This window comes from Manacus candei, unplaced genomic scaffold, assembly GCF_025592945.1.
Source record: "Manacus candei isolate 608988 ecotype Guabito, Panama unplaced genomic scaffold, ASM2559294v1 h1tg000084l, whole genome shotgun sequence".
Taxonomy (NCBI): Eukaryota; Metazoa; Chordata; class Aves; order Passeriformes; family Pipridae; genus Manacus; species Manacus candei.
In genome coordinates this window covers 458,198-479,654 of record NW_026138132.1, presented here as the reverse complement: position 1 = coordinate 479,654, position 21,457 = coordinate 458,198, and the positions used below count along the sequence as shown (strand labels likewise).

The 21,457-nt window shown below is 55.2% G+C and overlaps 1 protein-coding gene across 1 annotated transcript in view; it reads right to left on the bottom strand.

Moving 5' to 3' along the window:
* Nucleotides 1–12,015, bottom strand: part of ZMAT4 (zinc finger matrin-type 4) — a 45,472-nt gene extending 33,457 nt beyond the window's left edge. The window contains exon 1 of the mRNA XM_051812033.1: nucleotides 11,888–12,015. The gene's annotated coding sequence lies outside the window, so the exon portion shown is untranslated. The remainder of the gene's footprint in view (nucleotides 1–11,887) is intronic.
* Between the last annotated feature and the right edge of the window lie 9,442 nt (nucleotides 12,016–21,457).

The following is a 21,457-nucleotide window of genomic DNA, read 5'->3' as shown; positions in this document are numbered from 1 at the left end:
TTCCTCCTCTCCAGAAAAGCTCCCCTTCCCCGCTCCTGTCTCCTCTCAGACACACTCTGCATTGCCCTTCTGTGGGCTAATCCCAGCAGTGATTTATTAACTTCTGCCTGCAAGTGTCATAAAGGGAGTTCATAAGCAATTAATATTTATGTATTTCTAATCACTCCGTTCCACTGTGACTCTCCCTGCCCACACGTGCTCCAGGAGTGACCAGCCCTCAGTGATCTCAGCACACAGCCTGGCTGCCCAAAAGGAGGGTTTTCTCTGCCAACAGCCCCCGGCGTGTCCTCGGCTGCGAGGGACACTCGAGGGGAGCTGCAGGTGCTGAGCAGGGTGGGATGTGTCCCTCAACACTCTCAGTCAGAGGGTTTTTTTGCTGGGAGTTGAAGGAATAACGTGGGACTTGCAGCCCTGTCACCTGGACCCCACCCCTGTGCTGAGCAGAGGGGCTGGGTCTGCACAGCGAGGTGTAAATACCTGACATGCCTGGTCTCCTCCTCGGGTGGGGATGTGCTGGGGCCTCCACCACAACCACTGACCACTTTGTGTCCTCCAGGGGGTTTACTGTGGCCTCCTGTGCCACACTCCAGCGCCCAGATCTGTGACCTCTGCCCATGTCAGCTCAGCATCTCCAGCCACGCTGGCTGTGCCACGGGAGCCCCCCTGCAGCACCTTGTGCCATATGGCTGAGATCCTCCTCAGCAGCTCCAGTGACTGCAACAGCTCAGTGAAAATCCATCTGACGGGGCTGACTCCAGCTTTTGGCAGCAGCCAGGAAGATGCTAACTAAGTTGCACTAAATTTTAGAGGGCAGCAATCCACAGCTGACATCAGAGACACGTGCAAAGCCAAATTCCTTTCTAAGGAAATGCTTGGCACCAGCTGAATCCCACCAGACAGGGGCATGTGCTGAATGTGTCCCCATCAATGGTGGTGGAAGGGCCCCTCCAGGAGGTGCTTTTGGGATCCAGACCCAGTAGAACAGGACCTCAGTCCAGGCTGGAGCTCTGGCAGGTGCCAACTGCTGTGGCCCTTTGCTGCTGCCACGGCAGCATCACGAGCTGCTGGTGTTGTCAGCAAACATGTTTCTGATAAATGCTGCTGTAATCTCCTTTCCAGCAATCTTCCCTCAGCAGGACACTTCTATTTGTGCTGTTGCACACCCCATTCTCAAGTTCACTGCCCCCTTCTTTGAGCAATGAGCTCAGTGAATAGGGAAAGAAGTTTTTTAATAATGGGAAATTCATGTCTGGCAGCAACAGTTCCAGAGCACGTGGCAAACATGAATCAGATAGAGGTTTTTTAATTCCAAGCTTCACCTTTCGTATCACTTCACAGATCAGCCTTGGTGGCATTCACTGTCAATTATTTCTGTATTTCAGCCATAAACCACTGTCTCAACTCCACACCACGTGCCTCAGGGACATGGATAGAAGGAATCAGCAGACATCCCAGGAATTGCTGACTTGGCTGCTGCAGCCACAGAGACACACACACAGCCTCACCCTGTGCTAGGGCTGCCCTGGGAAGGGCTCCCAGAATCATGGAATAGTTGGAGCATCTTGCCAGGAACCTGGTCCCTGAGGCACTCAGTCCATCACCTGTTGGTTGTGGAGCACCAGGAATTCCTGCATAGGTTCATTTTCCCCATTGTCCAATGAAGGACAAGGAGTGCCACAGGACAAAGCACTGGATTCAGCAACTCAGCTTCTTCCAGTCAAGAGGAAAGAAAAGAATTGTGGTCCCTTATCCAATATGATCTTGAAGGCCTCTAATCACCTTTTCCAGAACTAACAGCTTCCCAAAGCTCTGTACTGGAGCACAAGAGAAGTGGCAACTGAGCATGTGCACAAACACCAAATGCTAACAAGAAGACAAAAATTAAATGTCCCGACTTTCATGTTATGAATTATTTGTGGCTTCTGCTGCTGTCACTCTCCCGTGGATTAACATCTCGTGTAACACCTCCTGTTTTCTTCTGTTGTTTAATTTGTCTTGCAATAAAAAGAAAAAAAAAGTCTTTACTAATAATTAATGTGCTTTCAGCAACTCTGTCACTGCTCTTACACCGAGGCATCTGAAGGAATGCAAAACTGCCTTTTGAAGTGCCTGATTTCCTGGCACTGTCAGCACAACGAAGATGGTTGAGCCTGTTCCTTGAGCACAATTCTCCTCCTGCTTTTATCACCTGGGGATGAGCCCTCGGGGTGCTGGAGGCCAGGGCAGCCTCCCAGCACCAGGAAAAGGGCCGGGATGGGACAGCCCAGGGCAGCTCTGCACTGCTGGCTCTCCCCAGGGAAGGGCACCCAGCCACAGACAGGACAGGACACCCCATCCCACGGTGATGGTGGGACCCTCTGCAGCCCGTCCTGAGCTGATGCAAGAGCCTGAATCCACAGCCACGGGATCTGCAGCCTCTGCCTGTACCAGCACAGGAGTTTCCTTGCCTGCCTTGTAGAGATGGGGAAGGGCCCTCGACAGAGAGTGATGTCACAGAGCCCAGACAATCCTGCATCCCAGAGGTGATGGTGGCACATCCCTCCCAGCCACATCTCCTGTGCTACTTACAGGTGTTCCCCTTCTCCTGCCAAATCAGAGATGCTCCATGTCCCTCCAGCTGTGCTGCACATCTGCCATCTCTGCCACGCTTCACCTTCTCTGCAGTTCTTGTTTGGTTTGGGGTCTATCCCTACTCCCTCCATTCCCTGAATCCTCCACAGAGTCAATTTGCTTCACTTCTGTGCTCAGCCTTTGATGCATTTTGACACGCTTTATTGGAGCCCAGAAAATCAGAACAAGATTGTGTGTGGCATGAGCTGGGGAGCAGGAGAGATCCTGCACGTGGCTGCTGCATGTGCCAGCACAGAGAGAGCAACATGGGGCAGACGGTGCCTCGGTGCAGATGAGGCTCAAGCTGAGCAACCCAAAAGCCCAACTTCACACAACTTCCCCCAGTGTAAGCAGGCAAGGTGCTCCTTTCCTGGGATCCACTTCTTGATGGAAGTATCCAAGACCAGGCTGGATGGGGCTCTGAGCAACCTGGGCTACTGGAAGGTGTCCATGCCCATGGCAGGGAGCTGGCACGAGATGAACTTTAAGGTCTCTTCTAACCCAAGCCATTCTGGGATTCTGTGTTTGCCAGGACTAAGAAAGGGACACTCAGACAGCAACCGTGCCCTCTCAATGGATGGGGATTTTAAGAAGAGCCTCTCTGCTCCCACGCTGTGGGGAGGAATTGCCAGGGATGTCTCACTGAATTCCCAAGACTCATTGAGCTCTGGGTCGGAAGGAAAGTTGCCAGATGTTCCCATCTCCTCACCTGACCATCAAGGTACCGTTTATAAATAGAACCAAGCAAGAAAAGAGCCTGATGAACACATCAGGAACAGCAGTGCACTCTGGCAGAGGAGAGCCAGGAGGGACAGGTGATGCCCTCCAGGCAGAAGAGCAGCAGGGCCAAGGCTCCAGGTGAGCCTGTGCAGCCCCCACCTGCAGCACACCAGGCAGCACAGCACCCACCTGGCAGGGCAGCACAGGATGGGGCTCGAGCTTGCACGTGGCAGCAAAACCCAGGCGGTGACTTTTTGACCTGCTGCCTGTCTGAAGTGGGAACAAAAGGCAAGCGAAGGGAATTGCAGGCACAGAGATTCAGAGAGCAAAGGCCAGATCCGGGTGTGCAGCACAGACAAGCCCTCTGTGCCCTGAACTGCCTCAGGAGGGATGAGGGAAGGACACTGCCAAGTTTAGTGGGAGCCACGCTGCAGTTCTGGGAGTGGCACATCCCCCCCCACAAATGTGAGTATCCCATTATGCACATGAACTGCTCTAATCATTCACACCACATCTCGTGGCAGGGTTTAATTGCAAACACGTGCTGACTTGAATGAAAATACATTTTAAAAAGGAGGCTGATATATTAAGACTGCTTAATACGGTTTGTAGGAACCGAAATCAAATTTCGTGCCTCAGGGCATCACTTCTGCACTTCAAGGATGGGGCTCTGTCCCTCACCCCAGCACAGCTCAACCCCCAGCAGCAGGGACAGCTCAGAAACCCCCTGACAGACGGGTTAAAAGCAGACCTGTGCAGGCTGCACAGAGATGGAGGGGCTGCTGGAGTCAGACTCAGAGGGGAGGGACTCGCACTGGGATGGAGAGGAAAGGAGGGACCCTGGCCCGGGACCTGACTGCTGTGGGCACCTCCCGCAGGAACAGATTCCCCTCGACTGAGCCCTGGCCAGGCCCCTGCCTGGGGAGGACGCCCGGCCCGGCACAGCCCGGTCCGAAGCCCCGGTGCTGCTCCTTCCCCTCCCTCCCCAGCACCGGGGACGCGCCGGTGGCAGCTCCCGGTGCCCCCAGCCCCGAGCAGCGGCTGCCGCAGCCCCCCGGGGCCCGCAGGGACCCCTCGGGCCGTCGGGGCGTCGCGGGGCGAGCGCAGGGTGCGGCGGAGCCGGGGGTACCACGCGATGCTCGCGGTTGCCATGGAAACGGCGGGCGCTCACAAAAAGAGGCAGGAATAGCGCCGGCGCTGCCCGAGCGCGGGCAATGCCGGGCTGGGGGCACCCCCAACATCGGGGGGGCACCCCCAACATCGGGGGGGCACCGCTGCCCGGGCCCGGCCCCGCGGCGCGGGGGGAGCAGCCGGCGAGCGGCTCCCGCCCGGCCCCGCTCCGCACCCACCGTCGGGACGCCACGTCTATTTTTGGATAAGCAGGACCTACTTTTTCCTGTGGCTCCCTAATAACGCACAGAACGGCAGGAAGCGAGGCGAGCCGAATCCCATGCCGGCAGCCCGTCGCCTCTGGTACTTTGCATAATCAGGGCTTGTCAGTCCCCATCAGCCTCAGCTCAGAAACCCAAGAGGCAAAGCCATGTAAGGTGGCAACGGGCTTAGGAGAGGCCTCCAGAGAACAAATCTGTCCATCGCCGATGGGGGATTATTTTAATTCTGGATCCCTAATAAAAGCCTGCATGCTGGCCTAGCTGGCTAAGCTAAAGCACCTCTTCCCAAAACCAGGTTCAGCCTCAGCAGCACCAACCCCAGATGAGTTTAACGTCGCTGCCAACAGTGCTGAACACTCCCGGCCCAGCCCGGGTTAGCCAGGCTAGAGACAGCACAGGTAGAGATGCTCCTGGTTATCCCCACTGTCAACCAAGCTCCAGTGGGCTGGCTGAGCTCCTCTCCCCTCACTCACCCTGTATTTGCCAGCCAGAGCTGCTTCACCAAGTGCCACCAGGTGAGGATTTACAGGAGCTCAGGTGCCCCCAAGGCAGTCCAGCAACTGGCCAGGAGCCCTCCCTGCCTGCAATGACTGATGGACTCACCTTCCTTCAGCCACAGCTCCCTGCCACAGCAGAGTTTCTTGTCATCAATGAAATGATTTAGAAGCAAGACACCGGGAATGCAAATGCTTCCAGAGTCCCCCATTTAGCACAGAGGAGCTAAACCCCTGGCCTAATTTAACTGTGCATCCAAATTCCACATCCTCTAACCCATATCAGCAGATTTCATTAAACTCCTTCTCATTATCATGTAATCTGTCAATTAGCTTTGTGAGCACTAGCAACCAACAAGGAGCTTTACCTTAAGTAAAACACAAAACATTAACATCCTTCCTACAGTTTTTTCTTTGCCCACCCCTGATTTAAAAAAGAAAAAAACAAACCCCTCCTTTTCTTTGCATTAACTCTCTTCTAAGAAGCAGGAGCATCTCCCACGCTCATCCACGCTGAGCAGAAGCATGCTGGACTTTTAAATTTTATGTCAGACCTCCCTTCCTTGTGCTTGGAAGCATCTCAGCAAGCCACTCAGATAATTCATGCTTCATTTTCCCCTCTGGAAAAAAACACTGTTCTGTCCCTTACCAACAGATGAGCAATGAGAAATGGTTCATCAATGCCCACTGCAGTGCTCCAGCTCCGTGTGCCAAAGGGTCTCCAGAAATGCAAACTGCTCTATTTTTGTCAGTGAGAAATTAAACTGCCTTTGCAGAAGGGCTGGAGCCGGGCACACTCCAGGCTGGGCACCGGCTGCTCCTTTCGGAGACCGGCTCTGACTCACACATTTGGAAAGGTCTCCTCTCCCTGCATAGTCTGGGGACTCCTATTCCTACAGCATTTATGAGGCACCCCCTGTGGCGCTCGACAGAAAGGCATTAAAAGGAGTTAAGGTGTTTTGTACAACATCAGTTTTCCAAGTGGGGTTTGTAGGTTACCCTGCAGCCGTGGCCATCAGCCTTCCAGTCTGGCTAGGCAGGAAAAAAGGCTCAAAAATGCTTTCCGTGTGTTCTGCAGAACCAAAAGCATCCCTGCTGCTCTCTGAGGTCCCTTCCTGCCCGCTGTCAGAGCAGGGCACTACAGGTGGGCTCCTGGTGTCCCTCTGCCCTCACTGCCCCGTGCCCAGCCCGGGGATCCCCCGGGAGCCACAGCCCAGCCCCTCTCCACGACAGCACAGCAAGCTGAGAGGGCAGAGAGACCCTCTGACAACTAATGAGAGAAACCAATGGGCCCCCACATTCCGTGTGGCTCCTCTCCCTGCCAGCCTGCCATGAACTGCAGCCGCGTGCCTGAAAAGGAGACGGATTAATTATCGCTACAATTAGCGGTATCGTGGAGCATCTCTGGTGGCAGGAAATAATATTGTCATAAACTTGTCTAATTGCTCAGTATTTTCAAATGAGCAGTTGAATCCACAGTTATCATCTTGATGTTTGCACCAGTGACATTGTGGGACGGAAAACGCAGAATTGATTAATTAGTTTGCATTTTAAGTCAGGCTAAACTCTGGCTCTCTCCACCACGTGCTGTCACTGCAGCCAAGACTCTGAAGCTCAGAGGTGGAAAGCACAGACATGGAAGGCACCAGTGTCCTGGGATGCAGAGTTACTGCCAGCCTGAGCACCCTCACCATGCACTGAGACCAAACAGTTTCTGCCTCTAATGCCATCAGCTCACATGTGCTTATTATACATCAGATAATAGAGGGGCCTGCACAGCATTCTGTACAACAGCAGGTTTAACCGACTAATTTACGACTTCAAAAGCAGTGGGTGTTCAATTCCATCCCATTCTTGGGGTTTCTGACAAGCCACTCCAGGCACTGCAGATCCAGTGTTCCAAGCTTTTCCCATTTTCTCAGTGAATTTTGAAACCAGAGCATGTCTCACCTTCGCAGTTCACTGCTGGGTGTCATGTCTCTGGCTGCATCCTTCAAGGCAGCTTTAAATATCGATGTCTCACTTCACCACCGGGTCCACCCACTGTTTTTAAGCGGCTGGATCAAATTTGGGAGCAGTTTTGAGTTCACAGTGCAGTTCCCCACGTCTCCTCGTGCTCAGACTGCTTCCTGAGAGCCCTGTGTGCAGCTCTGTCACACCCAGCTCACGGGCAGCTGGGCTTGGCTCACCCAAGTGACATGTGTGTGATACATAGGCAGGACACAGGTGACACCCCTAGGGCCTCGAGTACTCAGGCTGATAGACTGGAAAGGTTTATTCATGCTCTCCCACCCTCAGGATTTGTTTCACCAACAAAGACGCATTGGCAAGAAGCAGGTCCAAGCCTAACTACATCTTCTACCCAATTTCTGCTTTAACAAGGCAAAGTAAATATATTTCTGCTTTGAAATTCAGAGCAGCAATATTCTTCTCCCCTATTGCTTTCTAAATGAGGCTCCTGAAAGCCCTTTTTGAAGCCTTCCCAGTTTCATTTCCAGACCTGCTCCCCCCCTGTGCTCGGGAGAAATGGATTAAACAAGCCCTTTGAAGTGCAGCTGCCCGTGAGCTGCTCTGGGGCCAGCTCAGCTCAGCTCTCTGTGTCTCCTGGAAGCAGGACAGCGGCCACCAAAACTCCCAGGGCACAGACAGCAAAACGCTGCCCCAGGGTGAGCTCTGCAACCCACCCGAGTCCCCGACAGCCAGGGCAGGCAGAGCCCCCCATGTCCCCTGCCAGCACAGAAAAGGCCTAAAACCTGTCAAGCATTGCACGACAGGCAAGTTTTGATATTGCAAATATTCATCTCCAGCTATTTCCAGTTAATGGAACAAAGCAAACTATCGAGAAAAATGGGAACATTACAGTAAAAACAACAACAAATTAAACTCTAATGCAATTAGAGAGCAATTAGGGATCTATCCTCTGGGAGCATTTTGGAACTCTGGGTCTTTCTCCAAATCTGATCTCTCTGCAACTTTATTCCCCTCTAGTTAATAAGAGAGAAGTGAGTGGCACAGCCCCCCCCAGTCCCTGCAAAACGCCATCTCCTGCTCTGCAGGAGCAGGAGGTGGTGGCAGGTAAAGCACTCACACCTCCAGGCTGAGGAAGACGCAGCTGTCAGCAGAACAGGGAGCAAAGGAGGAGCAGAAACCACCCCCCGTGTCCGCTGCAAGGTGACCAGAAACGCAGAGACCCAAATGCTCTTGTTCAAGGGCTGGGCTGAGCAGGCACGAGCCGACAGCAGAGCACGAGCGACCCTGGGAAACCCTTTGTTTTCCTGTGCACAGCTCCAGCACGAGCCACAGCCCGGAAAAATAGGTATTTAATTCCTCTTGACTTTTTAAACGTACTCACATACACGCCTAGAGAAAAGCATTGCTTAACCAAACCTCCCAAGCTGGCTGCAGGACAGAGCAGGGCAGCCTTTGGGCACGGGACCCTGCTGTGCCCTGGGCAGGGCACAGGGAGCCCTCAGCACCCAGAGGTGCCCCACAACCTGGGCACTGCCTGGGCTGCCTCCCTGCCACCCCAGCATTTGGCACAGCCTTCCCTGGAGGGCAGGGGACACGAGTGTGGTGACAGCAAAGCACCCTGGAAATTGCAGAACTGAAACCAAGGGGCAAAGATGCACCGTCCCGTTCAACCCTCCCTCCATCCAGGCTCACCCACACGCTGCCTGAGGGTCACAGCAAAGCCTGGATCTCTTAAACCTTCCTCTGGGGATGCAGCACAGTGAACTCTCTCTGCAGAGGGTGAGGTGGTACAGCACTGAGGAAAGATTCCTCCCCATGCCCTGAGGCTGCTGCTATTCCTGGGGGCAGCCCCGTCTGCACTTCACAGCTCCAGTACTTCTCAGCAAGGGGTGTTTTTTCATGCTCTGAAAGGAATAATAAAGCTTCCATATGTCCTGCTACCTGCCCAGCAGCTGTCAGGGATATGACCCCCTCTGTGTTCAGCAGAAGGCACCTGTGCAATGGAGGGAGGTGAGAACCTTGACCTTCATCTGTTTCTGTACCCAAATCCACCCTTGGGGACATCAGCAGCCCCGTTCTGGCCTAGAAATTGGCCCAGTTCTGATCTCTCAAACCAGTTCTGGATCCCAAGTCACACCTCCTTCCTTGGGAGCTTAACCCAGATAAAGTGAGACGCCCAGATCCGAAGGTGCCCAGGGCACCCAGTGCAGGGACCTGCCAGGACCAGCCCCGGGAGCCTCAGGACCCACCTCAGACTGCAGCCATTTCCAAGGTTTGGAGAGTCCTCCTGACTCTGAAAGAAATCTGGCATCTGCTTAGAGACTCACGGGTCTCAAAAGGTGCCAACTTTTGGTCAAAAGTTGATTCTTGAAAAGGAATAATTCTCAACAACCCCCCACTGTTGTTGTCTCCCCTCAACCACTGATGTGGGGGATGAGGGCTGTCTGTTGGGGGATCTGGGGATCTTTCCTCACCCCCTGCAACACCCCTGCAGGGAGAGATGATAAATCCACAGCCAGACCAGACCAGACCAGCCACCAGCATTCCCAGGTAAATCCACAGGCAGGAAGAGGGGGAGAGGTGGTGCAGAAGCCATAAATCCCCAGAGAGGAAGCTGGCTGCTCAGGTGCTCAGTCAGCAAGGACCAACCAGCTGCACCAATTCCTCTGCAAACTGGAAGCAGCAAATAAACCAAATCCAGGCAAATATCAGCAAAATTCCTTACACAGACACCTTTTCAAGAGGGCACAGCCAGCAATACTGTGAAGAGCTGGGGAGGCCTCTCAGAGTGCAGCACACCTGGGAAGGTGAAAGGCAGCAGCACTGCACCTCCTCCAGGCTGTCCAGGGCAGGAGAGGGCAGAGGAGAGCAGAAAAACCCGAGGGGGGAAGGCTGGATGTGGGAGTAAAGTTAAGACTGAACAACTCAGAGCCAAGCAAAATGACCTCTGAAACCCCCCAGCTGGCCAGGGACACACAGAATCCTGGTGCAACGTACAGAGAAGGATCAATTACTTGGAGTGACTCAGAAGTGACTAAGAACGATCAGATAGGATCAACTGTGAGGGCTGGAAATCACCCCAAATTTTGGAACACGTCTCCAGGACATGGCCAGAAGGCAGGATCCTCCCCAGGGACAGGGATGCAGGAGGCAATTGCATCAGAAGGTTTATAACCCACAGGTCTGCGCTGTTCTGGGAGTAAAAAGGGATTCCTGACCTCCTGTTTCTGATATAATCACGGGGAAAGACCCGTTTTTACTCTAGAAAGCTCCTGTGCTGCCCCTCCCTCCTGTCCCTTCCTACAGTAGATGAGTCACTGTCTAGAACCTTTAGCAAAATACCTCTTACTGTTTATCAGGTCCCTGTCATTCCCCTGCCCACAGCACAGTGCAAGAAGTGCCAGGCAATGCTCCAGGTCACTGTCCCCTTCCTGTGGAATGATGAGGGTCCCAAAGCTGAAGCCCCTCTGCCCAGCAGCCCCCTTTCCGAGCTGCCCCTCCCCAGTATCGCCCCCGCTCACCTCTCACCTTCTGGTGCCGGCTGTTGTGTTTTGCAGGGGGATTGCACGTGCTCCTGGGAGAGCAAACAGCACAGCCTCACATGCAGAAAATGCAAACTGGTGATTTTTAACTGTCTGCTCAACACTCTGCAAACCTTTTGCAAATCTACTCGCCCAATACTGTGCACTCAGGCAACTTCAGAATCGCAGGAGGGCAAAAGGAGCGTGTGGCTGCCCCAAGGGCAGCAACCAGAGCATGATTAGCACCAGGAGCCGAGGGGCACTGCCCAGGTCCGGTCTCACCAACCCAGGGAGTGGGTTCACCAGCAATCCAGACAGCTCAGGGGTCAGTTGCCAGAGATCCCCCACACAGCCCAAACCAGGTGTCACCTTGCTCCCTCTGTGTCAGGAACAGCCCTGGCTTGGTTCTAACCTACGGACAGCCCCAGTGCAACACGTGGGGCCAGGCAGCCCCCCGGCGCTGCTCGGACCGGTCCCCCCGGCCGGAGCGGCCGCCGCAGTCGGTCGGGGCTGTCCCCGGGGACGGCGGCCCCAGCCCCCAGCTCAGCCGCCTCCCTGGAATCGTGCTTTTGCTCTCCACGACCTGCTGGCTTGGGGAGTTCTCCAAACTTCCCAAACAACACAGAGAACAGGCTCGTTTTCCTGCGCCTGCAGAAAGGCACGCTCGCACCCCGCAGCCCCGGAGCTCCCGTTCCCACGCCGGACCGCAGGGAGCCCGCGCAGAGCCCGTTCCGCCGGAGCCCCCCGAGCTGCACCGACCGCCGGGGCTGCGTCCCGGGGTCCCGCACCCAGAGGCCTGGCTGCCCCCGCCGCCGCCTCCCCGGTGGATACAGCATTCCGTAAAAACTCCACCGGGAAGACACCGACACCCGCGCGGGGCCGGAGCGCTCGCAGGGCGGGTGTCGGTCACCGCCGCCCTCCCGCCGCGGTCCGGGGGCGGCACGGGGGGCAGAGCCGGGCTCCCCGCCGGGGGACCCCCAGCCCAGCCCGGCTCCATCCGCAGCGGCGCCGGCATCGCCCGGACCGCCCCGGCAGCCGCTCCCCGCGGGCACCGATCGCCTCCCCGCCCGCGCCGGCACCGCCACCCACCCGCTCCGACTCCCCGGCAAACTTTCCTCCAACTCCCATCAACAGATCCCCTCGGCAGCCCCCGCTCGAGCCGCGGGTCGCTGCCCGGTACCTTCGGGTCCGGCCGGTGCCTCCGGGCGCGATGGTCGGGGCCGGCGGGGCCGCTCCAGGCGGGCTCCGGGGCCGCTCCCGCGGGGCTCCGGGGCCGCCGCCGCAGCTCCGCCGCCGCCGCTCCGGAGAGCCCAGGCCGAGTGCGGCGGGGGGCGGCGGGCGGGGCCGGGCCGGGGCCGCGGCTCCTCCCCGGCAGCGCCATTGGCTCCGCCGCGCTCCGCAGGGCCGCCCGCCCGCCCGCAGCCCCCGGCCCGCAGCCCCCGCAGCCCCCGCACCCCCCGGGCTCCGCATCCCTCGCATCCCCGCATCCCCGCATCCCTCGCGTCCCCCAGGCTCCGCATCCCTCGCATCCCTCGCAGCCCCCGGGCTCCGCATCCCTCGCATCCCCGCATCCCCGCATCCCTCGCAGCCCCCGGCCGCCTCCTCGGGGACAGCTCTGACACGGGCAGAGAGCGACAGGACGAGGGGGAACGTCTTTGAACGGAAAGAAGGGAGATTTGGATCAGTTTTGGGAGGAGGTTCCTCCCTGTGAGGGTGAGGAGGCCCTGGCACAGGTTGCCCAGAGAAGCGGTGGCTGCCCCATCCCTGGAAGTGTCCAAGGCCAGGTTGGACAGGGCTTGGAGCAACCTGGGATAGTGGAAGGTGTCCCTGCCCATGGCAGGGTGTTGGAACTGGATGATTTTTACTGTCCCTTCCAACCCAAGCCACCCCACGATTCTGTGATTTTCCTCACTGTGAAAATAGAAGGATGTGCAGGTCTGATTTGCAGGGCAGAGGCTGTGAAGGGTATCACAGGTGCCAGGGGGAACATATTTACTTACAGACTCATACTTTTGCAGATGACACGCTCATTTTAATACCCGGGATTTATGGAGCAAGCAAGCCTGGCACTGCAGGCACCTGCCACACACAGCACACAGGGACAGCAGGAGGAAAGTCCCTGCACGGGCAGGAATGGCTCCCTCAAAGCAGCGGGAGGAGGAGAGCAGATACCAGAGAGAATGGGGTGGGTTTGTCTCCAGCCAGAGGGTGGTCGTGGCCTCAGGGGAGGCAGCAGGCAATGAACAAGTGCCCCAGGCCTGAGGCAGAGCAGAGGAGGGCAAGGTAATAATCAGGGAAAGGAGAAACTGGGGGGGAAATGCAGACCCCTGCAAACTGTACATGATGGGGAGACAATCCCTAACACAGCACCGTGCACACGGAGGCTGTGACACAGAGCCAGGCTCCAACCAAACCATGTCTCCACTCTGACATCCAGTGACAGCTTAATCTGGAAAGAGGGTGGATTTCCCTTATCTTTGTGCACAATATGCCCAGGCAAAACCACTGGAGAATTCACACTGACAGTCCCAGGGGCCAGGGTGTAGGTGAGCACACTCCCATACCCCCCCCCCTCTGCCAACACACACCTGCAGCAGCAATGTCATCTCAGTGCCCTCCTTTCTGCCTGCAATGGACTGGTTGGTACCAGGGAGGGTTTCTATCCCAGATCTGCTGAATTAGCAGGCACCTCATTTGCCAGCAGACGAGCCTTGCAGGTGAGGTAAGAAATGGAGCAGAGAGTTGTGCTTCCAGCCCTGCGAGGTGACATTTCCAGGTGTGCAGCTGTGCAAACAACCAGGACAAAGGCAGTTAATCTGGCTCTGCTCCACCTCAGCAGGTCCCTCAGCAGGGATGAGGGTGCTGGGTCTCTGCAGGGGAGGGGAGGTGGCTCAAAGGCTTTGCAGCCCCCAGCAGTCGGGAGGAACAGGGGCACAGACGCCTTGTGTGCCAAGATTCACTTCCAGAGCCAGGTGAAAGCAAGTGTTCATCATTCCCCTCTGGGACATTTGGCTAACCAGGGCGCTTACAGGGCTCCCCCTTTTCTCCCCAGCCTGCTCTGCTGTCCAGGTGTCAGCTTTGCCAGAGCCTGATAAAAATGCTGCACCTCAATCAGTTCACCCCTTTGGAAAGCAGTTGTTGCACACACCATGGAGCAATGGCAAAAATGGGCCCAGGAGAGCTCTGCGGGCACCCACAGCCCAGCTGTGGCTGAGAGGCACTAAGGGGGTGTTGACAGGACCTTCAAGAAGCGAGTCTGTGTAGTTTGATTTGTTTCTGCTAAATATACTTTGCAGACAAAGTAAATATGCTTTGTCTCGGGGATTCTGTTTGTGCAATGCAGCAGGCTGAGCCACGCCACTGCTCTTCTGCTACCTGGGGCCTCACCTCGGCAGTGAAATGGACTTCAAATCACCCCCTATCACACAAATATTAGGAAAGACTTCACCAACAAATTTTCCATTTCCAGCTTAATCGGCTTGACAGCAGTTTTACAAACTATCTGAGCTGTGATGCTTCATGATCCTGCTTGGCTCTTTAGCTGTAAAAAAAGTAAGTGCTAAGGAACATTTAACTAAGCCTCCAAAACTGACACAAACCCTTTAGAGCTGCCACCTGGAGTCTCAGATACTTCAGTGCTAAGAAGGGCAGATCAGACAATGTTTGCAATGATGCAGCTGCCATCCAGGGAAGAGATGGTTCTTAAATCCCTTCCTCACTTTTTTTTTAGGATTATGTAATTCCTGGGAGCATCCCATGCTCCCTGGTAACGAATGGCAGTATCGGCACGAAAAATGTTGGAAATAATGCTGAAAATTCAGCTTTTGCTCCATCCCAGCACCCTGCAGGGCTCAGGAATGTGTTTCCTGGCCCTGAGCTGGGCTAACTTTGGAACAACCTGAAGCACATCAAAACAAGGAGCTGTAAAGCAGCAGCTGTGATTGATTAATCACAGTAGTGAAGCTGAAGGGTTTGATCATTTTCAAGAGCTCTTTAACATCTTATTCTCCAAAGAAGGGGAGGTTACGGCAGCACAGAAGAAAGCAGAGCACAGACTGGAGCTGATTCCTCCCTGGAAAGGCTCTGGACATGCTGTGCTGCCTCTGGATGCAGAAGATCAGGACAAAGGAATGAACGTGCCGAGCTGACGCTGGCTGGGAAGGAAACACTGACGATGTCTCGGGCTGGTTCTTGATGTCCCCACACCACCTGCACGGGGGTTCCCCTCCCAGCACTCCCAGCCTGGCCCTGCACACACCCCGAGCCCGACAGACAGGGCACCCTGAGCCAGCACAGGAGGCACCCCCAGCCCTGCAGCCGAGGGAGGAATTGAACTTCCCATCCAACCTCCCTGCCCCTTCTCCCCACACACACACGTTATGGGAATAAATTATTGCAGATTCCTTGTATTTTTATGGGAACTCTGCCTTTTTCCCTTCCTTGAGAAAGAAATCCATTTCTCTCTAGTTTTCCTCTGGTGGGCAGTCACGTTGATTAATTTGCCCATTCCACCAGCCCCGCTTCCTCCCAAAGGCCAAGCCAAGCTCTGCCCATGGCAAGCACATGGTCCAGTAACCATCACCCCACAGGGCTGCTCAGCAAAATATTTTTCAACCACCAATTAAATACGGACCTATTATCTGGTCATCAATTGACTGGCATTAATTAGGGTGTGCAGGGATCCAAGTCCCTGCAAGCAGGGCCAAAGGCACAGCCCTCACCCAGCACAGCAGCGTTTGGGGGTTCCCCACATGGGACCCTCAGCCCTGGGGCAGCAAAGAGCCCTGAGGATAACAGAGAACCAGGCTCTGCAGGACTATCGATCTGCCCTTGCTTGAAAGCTCTTTACCCTCCTTTCCCCAGAGAGGAAAAAGAGAAACCTGCTTCTTCAAAGCCATTTTCTTAATCAGCGGCCATGGCACAGGCCGGGGGCAAGGCAAAGGCACTGGAGGAAGGGAAACAAGCAAAGGGAAAGTAATACTTGGGTTTTTCACAAGGCACTGGGAGGCCCAGCTGCCGTGTGTGTTCACAGCTCAGTGCCTGCACATCAGAGCACACCAAAGGACACTGCAAAACCTGCCCCAGCACAGCAGCACCAGGACTGGGTGTAGGTCACCTTGTCAGATGGAGGGGGATTGCTGCAAGGAGCTGCATCTTTCACTTTAAAAATCTGCTTTCTATCTCGGTCCAGTAAAACAACTGACATGTGGTGAATGCCACACTGTCCAGGGGACACCATTCCAGACCTTCCCCTGGAACGCCTGCAATCGAATGTCAGCCTGTGGATTCAAGAGTTCTGAGGAGAGGAGAAATGAAGCTCCACTGTGCAATGCAGCAACATCTGGTGTTCCTCTCTGCATGAGCTGTTCCCCTTCCCTCCCTTGGGCTGTACTGTGCTCTCCAGGCTCCATTTCCTGCACTGAGGCACGATGCCCTTTGGACTTCTCCCTTCCTGACGTTCAGCACTGAAATCAGAGTGGACAGCAGCAGGTTCTTTGCAAGACAAAGTTTGCTGGGCGTGTTTAAAACACTCCGTGCCTCTTCCCGAGGTTTGTGGGCCCTCCTGCCAGCTCGTGCTGCTTGAAACAACCTGAAGGAGTGGCTGACCCTGGCTCCATCACACTGCTAAATATGCCCGCAGGATGTCCCTAGATAAGTTACTTTGATTTTGTCAGTTCATCCCCGACTGCAGTTTTTAATCCTGAGGATAACAAAGGCTGATCCGCAGCCGCCTTCCAGGATTTCCGGCTCTGGAAGAGCCACGCTGGCTCTGTGCTAGAATTGCAGCACCCAGGGAGCTTAAACAAAGAGCCCCAGGCAGTCCCAGCCTGAAACACTGGGAACAATGCCATCGTTCCCAGAGAGGGGAAGATGTTTGGAATTGCAATTTCCGAGGTCACCTTTTATCATCCAGGCTCACCACAGGCACAGAGTGCAGCCTCTGGCAGCCCAGGCCAGCACTGGGATTCCCTGCAGTGCTGGAACAGCGGGTGCCCCGTCTCCAACAGGTCCTCTCCCTCATCCCTGCTGCCCACCCTGCAGCAACAGAAGGGAGCAGCTGCCCACCAGGCCACTGTGAGAGGGGTTTCAGTCCTGTTGCTGAGGAGGGCAAGGCTTGGTCTGCTAATGTCAGAGGCTAAAATAATTCTCCGCTCTCTTCTGAGAAATCCTCCCAGCAAAGCCTGGAAGATGCAGCGAGCCCAGACAGAAACATATTTCCCCTGTGGTTATGCTGCTGCCTGGCTGCCAGCACACAGACAGGCTATTTGTGCCTCACTAGGCAAAACCCAGTGAAGTGTTTAACTCGACAACGGGAGCGTTTCTCGGATCGATGCCACCTCAGCTGACCCCAGCACGGCACCGTGGCTCCCCCAGTTCCCCACTCCCCCAGCTGCCTGCAGTGCTCCCCTGCCCAGCAGGAGTTACCCCCACGCCAGCCCTGCAGGCTCCTCACACACATCCAAGCTCCAGCCATTCTCCACTGCAGCCTCTTTTCTGCTCCAGAAATTCAGGGTCCCTCCCAGCCCTCCTGCAGCCCCTGCCCTGGTGCTGGGAGCGGGGAATGGGCAGTGGGGGGCTGGCACCAGGGCAAAGCCCAGGCACTGGGAGATGATGGAGCCCCTCGAGCAGAAAGATTGGCTCTGGCACAGGGCAAACATGGCCCTTAGCCCAGGCTGAGCTGCATCTTGGAAGCCTGTACATAGCAGCTTCCCTGGCCTCTGGCTTACCGAGCACGGCCAATGCCCCAGTTTCTCCTCTGGCTCAGGGACCAACCTCTGCCCACACCAGCAGCATCAGTCTGGAGTTAGAGAGTGGTAACACACCGAGGGAACAGGTTCAGCTGCCACAGGAGAACCCGGGGGGGAGAGGTGAGTGATGGGTCCTGACCTGCCAAAGCATCCTGAACACTCCCCATGGCTGAGCCCAGGGGTGAGCAGCGTGGGGTGGGACGTGGCACAAGCTGCCCACAGCGATGGGAGATGCAGACCAGCTGGGCAGGCACCCACAAGAGCCTTCTTCCACAGGCACCATGAGGCTCTTCCCAGGCCCCTCAAGCCCAGGATGGTGACAGCCTGCAGGGGATGCCCAAAGCAGCCCCCCACGGCCAGCCCAGGGGGTGATACCTGGGGCAGAGGAGGCAGTTTGCACCTGTCTGCATATGGCCAGAAGGGGAAGTTCCCTCCCAGAAGCAAATTACCTTCTTGATTTGGGCCCCACAACACACATGGCACCAGAAGCAATTTCTATATCCACCCTCGCCTCACGTGCAGGGTTTTCTACCTTGCTATAAATAGTTTCCAGCTCTGCTGAGCAAGGATTAATGACTTTTCTAATTATACCACCATCAGCTGGTGACAGGGGAATGATACTATGCAGATGTCTGAGCCCACTCACCCAGCACGGCTGGATTGCTCTGTGCAGAACATCTCTGTACGTCACCTCCAGCATTCCAAGGAATAGCAAGTCACGAGTGCAGGAAAGCAAAACAAAAAATAAAGGGGTCTTTCTTAATGTTAAATAAGAGACATCTGGAAACCATACATACTCCAAGTTACTAAAAGGAATCCCATCAGCCTTGGGTGGCATCTCACAGAGCTGCAATTCCACGTAAACATCACCTGTGATTTGTGCCCACTCACAGTACCACTCCAGAGTGTACAGACCTGCTTCATATCAGCTCCCCAATTAACTCTTGATTTTAAATTGGATTGCCTTATTTACCAGGCAACTGCTTGCTTTGTCCTGCTGAAAAGGGGCATTTCTCACAGGCCTGCCCTGCCCTGTCACCCCCACTGTCACCCTGCACTGTCACACAGCACTCAGTCCTGCCAGGCCCGAGCTGGAACCCGGCTGCCCTTTGTCCAAACATTCCTTTGCCATGTGCCTTGCTAACAGTGCACTCAGGAATTTCTGTGGAAGGGCTCTTACTTCAGAAAATGCTAATGACAGGAAAGCACATCTGGGACACCTGACTCGGTCTCAGCCCAACTTCTGCTGTTTGAGTTCTCCCATTTATGACAGCGTGAACAAGGTGCAGCTTCTGGAGGGGAGAAAGGCATTTCAGTGCCAAAATAACTTTTCATTTTCTGAACAGTGGATGGATGTGGCAATAAACATTTTCTCCCGAGGCCATGGCAGGTGCATCGTTTGCCTGGGAAAATTACTGGAAAACTTAAGAGCCAAGGAGCACTTAGCTCAGCAATGCAGCGGGTGCCACCTGCAGGGCCCCAGCTCCCCTCTGTGGCCCAGGTTTTCCATCCACTGTGCAGAGGCTGAGCCCTGCTCAGCAGACCCTGCTGGGCTCCTGGCAGAGCAGTTCTTTGCAAGAGCCATCAGAAAGGAAAGGATCAGGCAGATTCCTTCGCCCAGTCGTGTGGAAAAGGTCCAAGTCACTCCTTGCAGCAGAGACCCGCCTGTGTGGGGGGCAATAACCATCCTGTGGGTTCCCCGGGGCAATAACCATCCTGTGGGTTCCCCAGGGCAATAACCATCCTGTGGGTTCCCCAGGGCAATAACCATCCTGTGGGTTCCCCAGGGCAATAACCATCCTGTGGGTTCCCCGGGGCAATAACCATCCTGTGGGTTCCCCAGGGCAATAACCATCCTGTGGGTTCCCCGGGGCAATAACCATCCTGTGGGTTCCCCAGGGCAGTACCTGTGTGCTGCAGTGCAGGCTGAAGGCGCTGCCCTGGGGTTTGGAGGTCACAGGGAAGCAGCCCCTGAGGTGTGTGCCCGGGGGCTCTGCCCTGCCTTGGAGCCAGGCAGGCACATCCCAGAGCATCCCAGAGCATCCCAGCCTGGCACTGCCGCCCTCCCTGCCCCTTCCCCGGGGAGCTGCCGAGCTCAGCCCCGGCCCCATCTCCATCTGGCCGCTCCTGTCCCCCGGCTCCGACGCGTCGCTTCTGTTCCCCCGCCAGCCTTGCCAGAGTGCCCCAGAAACCACTGCTGCTATTTTTAGAGGGTTAACAAGGACCTCTAGGAAAAAATAATCCGCTGGTACGTGACTCCCTTTCAGCCCAACGCTCCACAAAGGGCCACAGCCTCAGTGCTGTGAGGGCGAACCGAGGCTGATGAACTCTGTCTGCCCGCACCCACCTGCCCACAGCAGAGGAGCACGAGAAAACAACCAACCTTCTCTTTGGTTGCCAAGGTTTCTCATTTTTATGTATAGCTATGTATATTTATAGTGCCCCTTTGCTATCAAAAATGAGCAAAGGGAACAGCAGATAAGACAGCCCGGCAGGATTGTTTCTCAACAGAATGTTTTTCACTTTTCCACGAGGCGTCAGCAGCTCTTTAAAGTCTTTTTATTACATTCTGCATTAGATGCAAAACCATATTTCAAAGACACTTTAACTTTGAAAAAGCAAAATGCAGATTCTGTTCTGTGCCACCTGCAAACACGGAGGCACGACCCACATTAAAGAAACTTGGCAGGGAAGGAGGGAGAGAGAGAGAGGGAAGAAGGCAGAGGAGGATCTCTGTGGACGAGACAAGGCCATTTAAAACACTTTAAAAACAAAAGGTCAGGGGGAAATCGCTGCCTTCCTAATTATAGCATTCCCTCTCGTCTTACCAAGCCACAACTCAGGTTCCTAATTTAAATTGTCATTAAGCCTTGCTGCAGGCCCCATAACTCAGTGACTTTTGGTACAATGACCTGTTCTCTTAGAAGTTAAATAAAACGAGCAAAGCTTCCATTATATTTTTGTTCTTTCCTAATTAGTTTGTTAGACCACAAATTACAAATCAAAAGTCTTCTCATCTCCACTCCTTCCAGCACAGAGACTGTTATCAGTTCCTGAATTTCCTGGGGACTGACTGTCGCTCCTTTTTAAGTGTGAAAAGCTGTAACAGCCGCAAGCCACCAGCGGAATGACTGAAGCAGCAGCTCGTGTGTCCGGCCAGGCTATGCCATGGGGAGGCACTGTTCTCACCGGGACAGGACGGGAGCTCCGACGGCTGCTCTGACCCCAAACCAGGACAGATGGAAATGCCTCAGTGGCACCACGGCATCGATCGTGTTACCTGCTGGTACCTGGGCAGGGGAGAAGCAAAGCGCTGCTGCTGCTGCTGCTGTTTGGGCTTATTCTTTAAAAAATGCGGTATTTAGGGCAAATGGAACTTTCCAAGATCCTCTCCAGCGCAGCAATTAAAATAATAAAATATGCTATAAATACATTTAATATGCTATATATGTGTGTATATATATATGTTCTATACGTGTGTATAAATATATGTTATGTATGTATAACATATAAATGCACGACAAATAACGAAACCAACACAATTTCACACAGACCCTGAGCCGAGGGGAGCGGGACCGAGCAGCGCTGGCGCGGGGAGCCCCCCCTCACCCGGGGGGCAGCACCCCCGGACCCCGGGGGGCACGGGAGGGTTTGGGGGGGTGGTACCCCCGCTCCGCCTCCCCCGCGATACCGTTCCCGGGACAAACGCGCCACCGCGCGGCTTTGGGGACAAATCCCGGGATCCCGCAGCCCGGCGGGGCTCGGGGGGGACAGAGACCCCCCGCCCCGGGTCGCCCCGCAGCGCCGAGCGGGGCCCGCCCGGGGGTCCCGGAGGGTCCCGCTGTGAGGAGGGTCCGCGGCCCGTCAGCAGGAGGCACCAGAGCCTAAGGAAGATGGGAACATGGAACATCCCCAGAGCCTAAGGAAGATGGGAACCTGGAACACCCCCAGAGCCTAAGGAAGATGGGAACCTGGGACATCCCCAGAGCCTAAGGAAGATG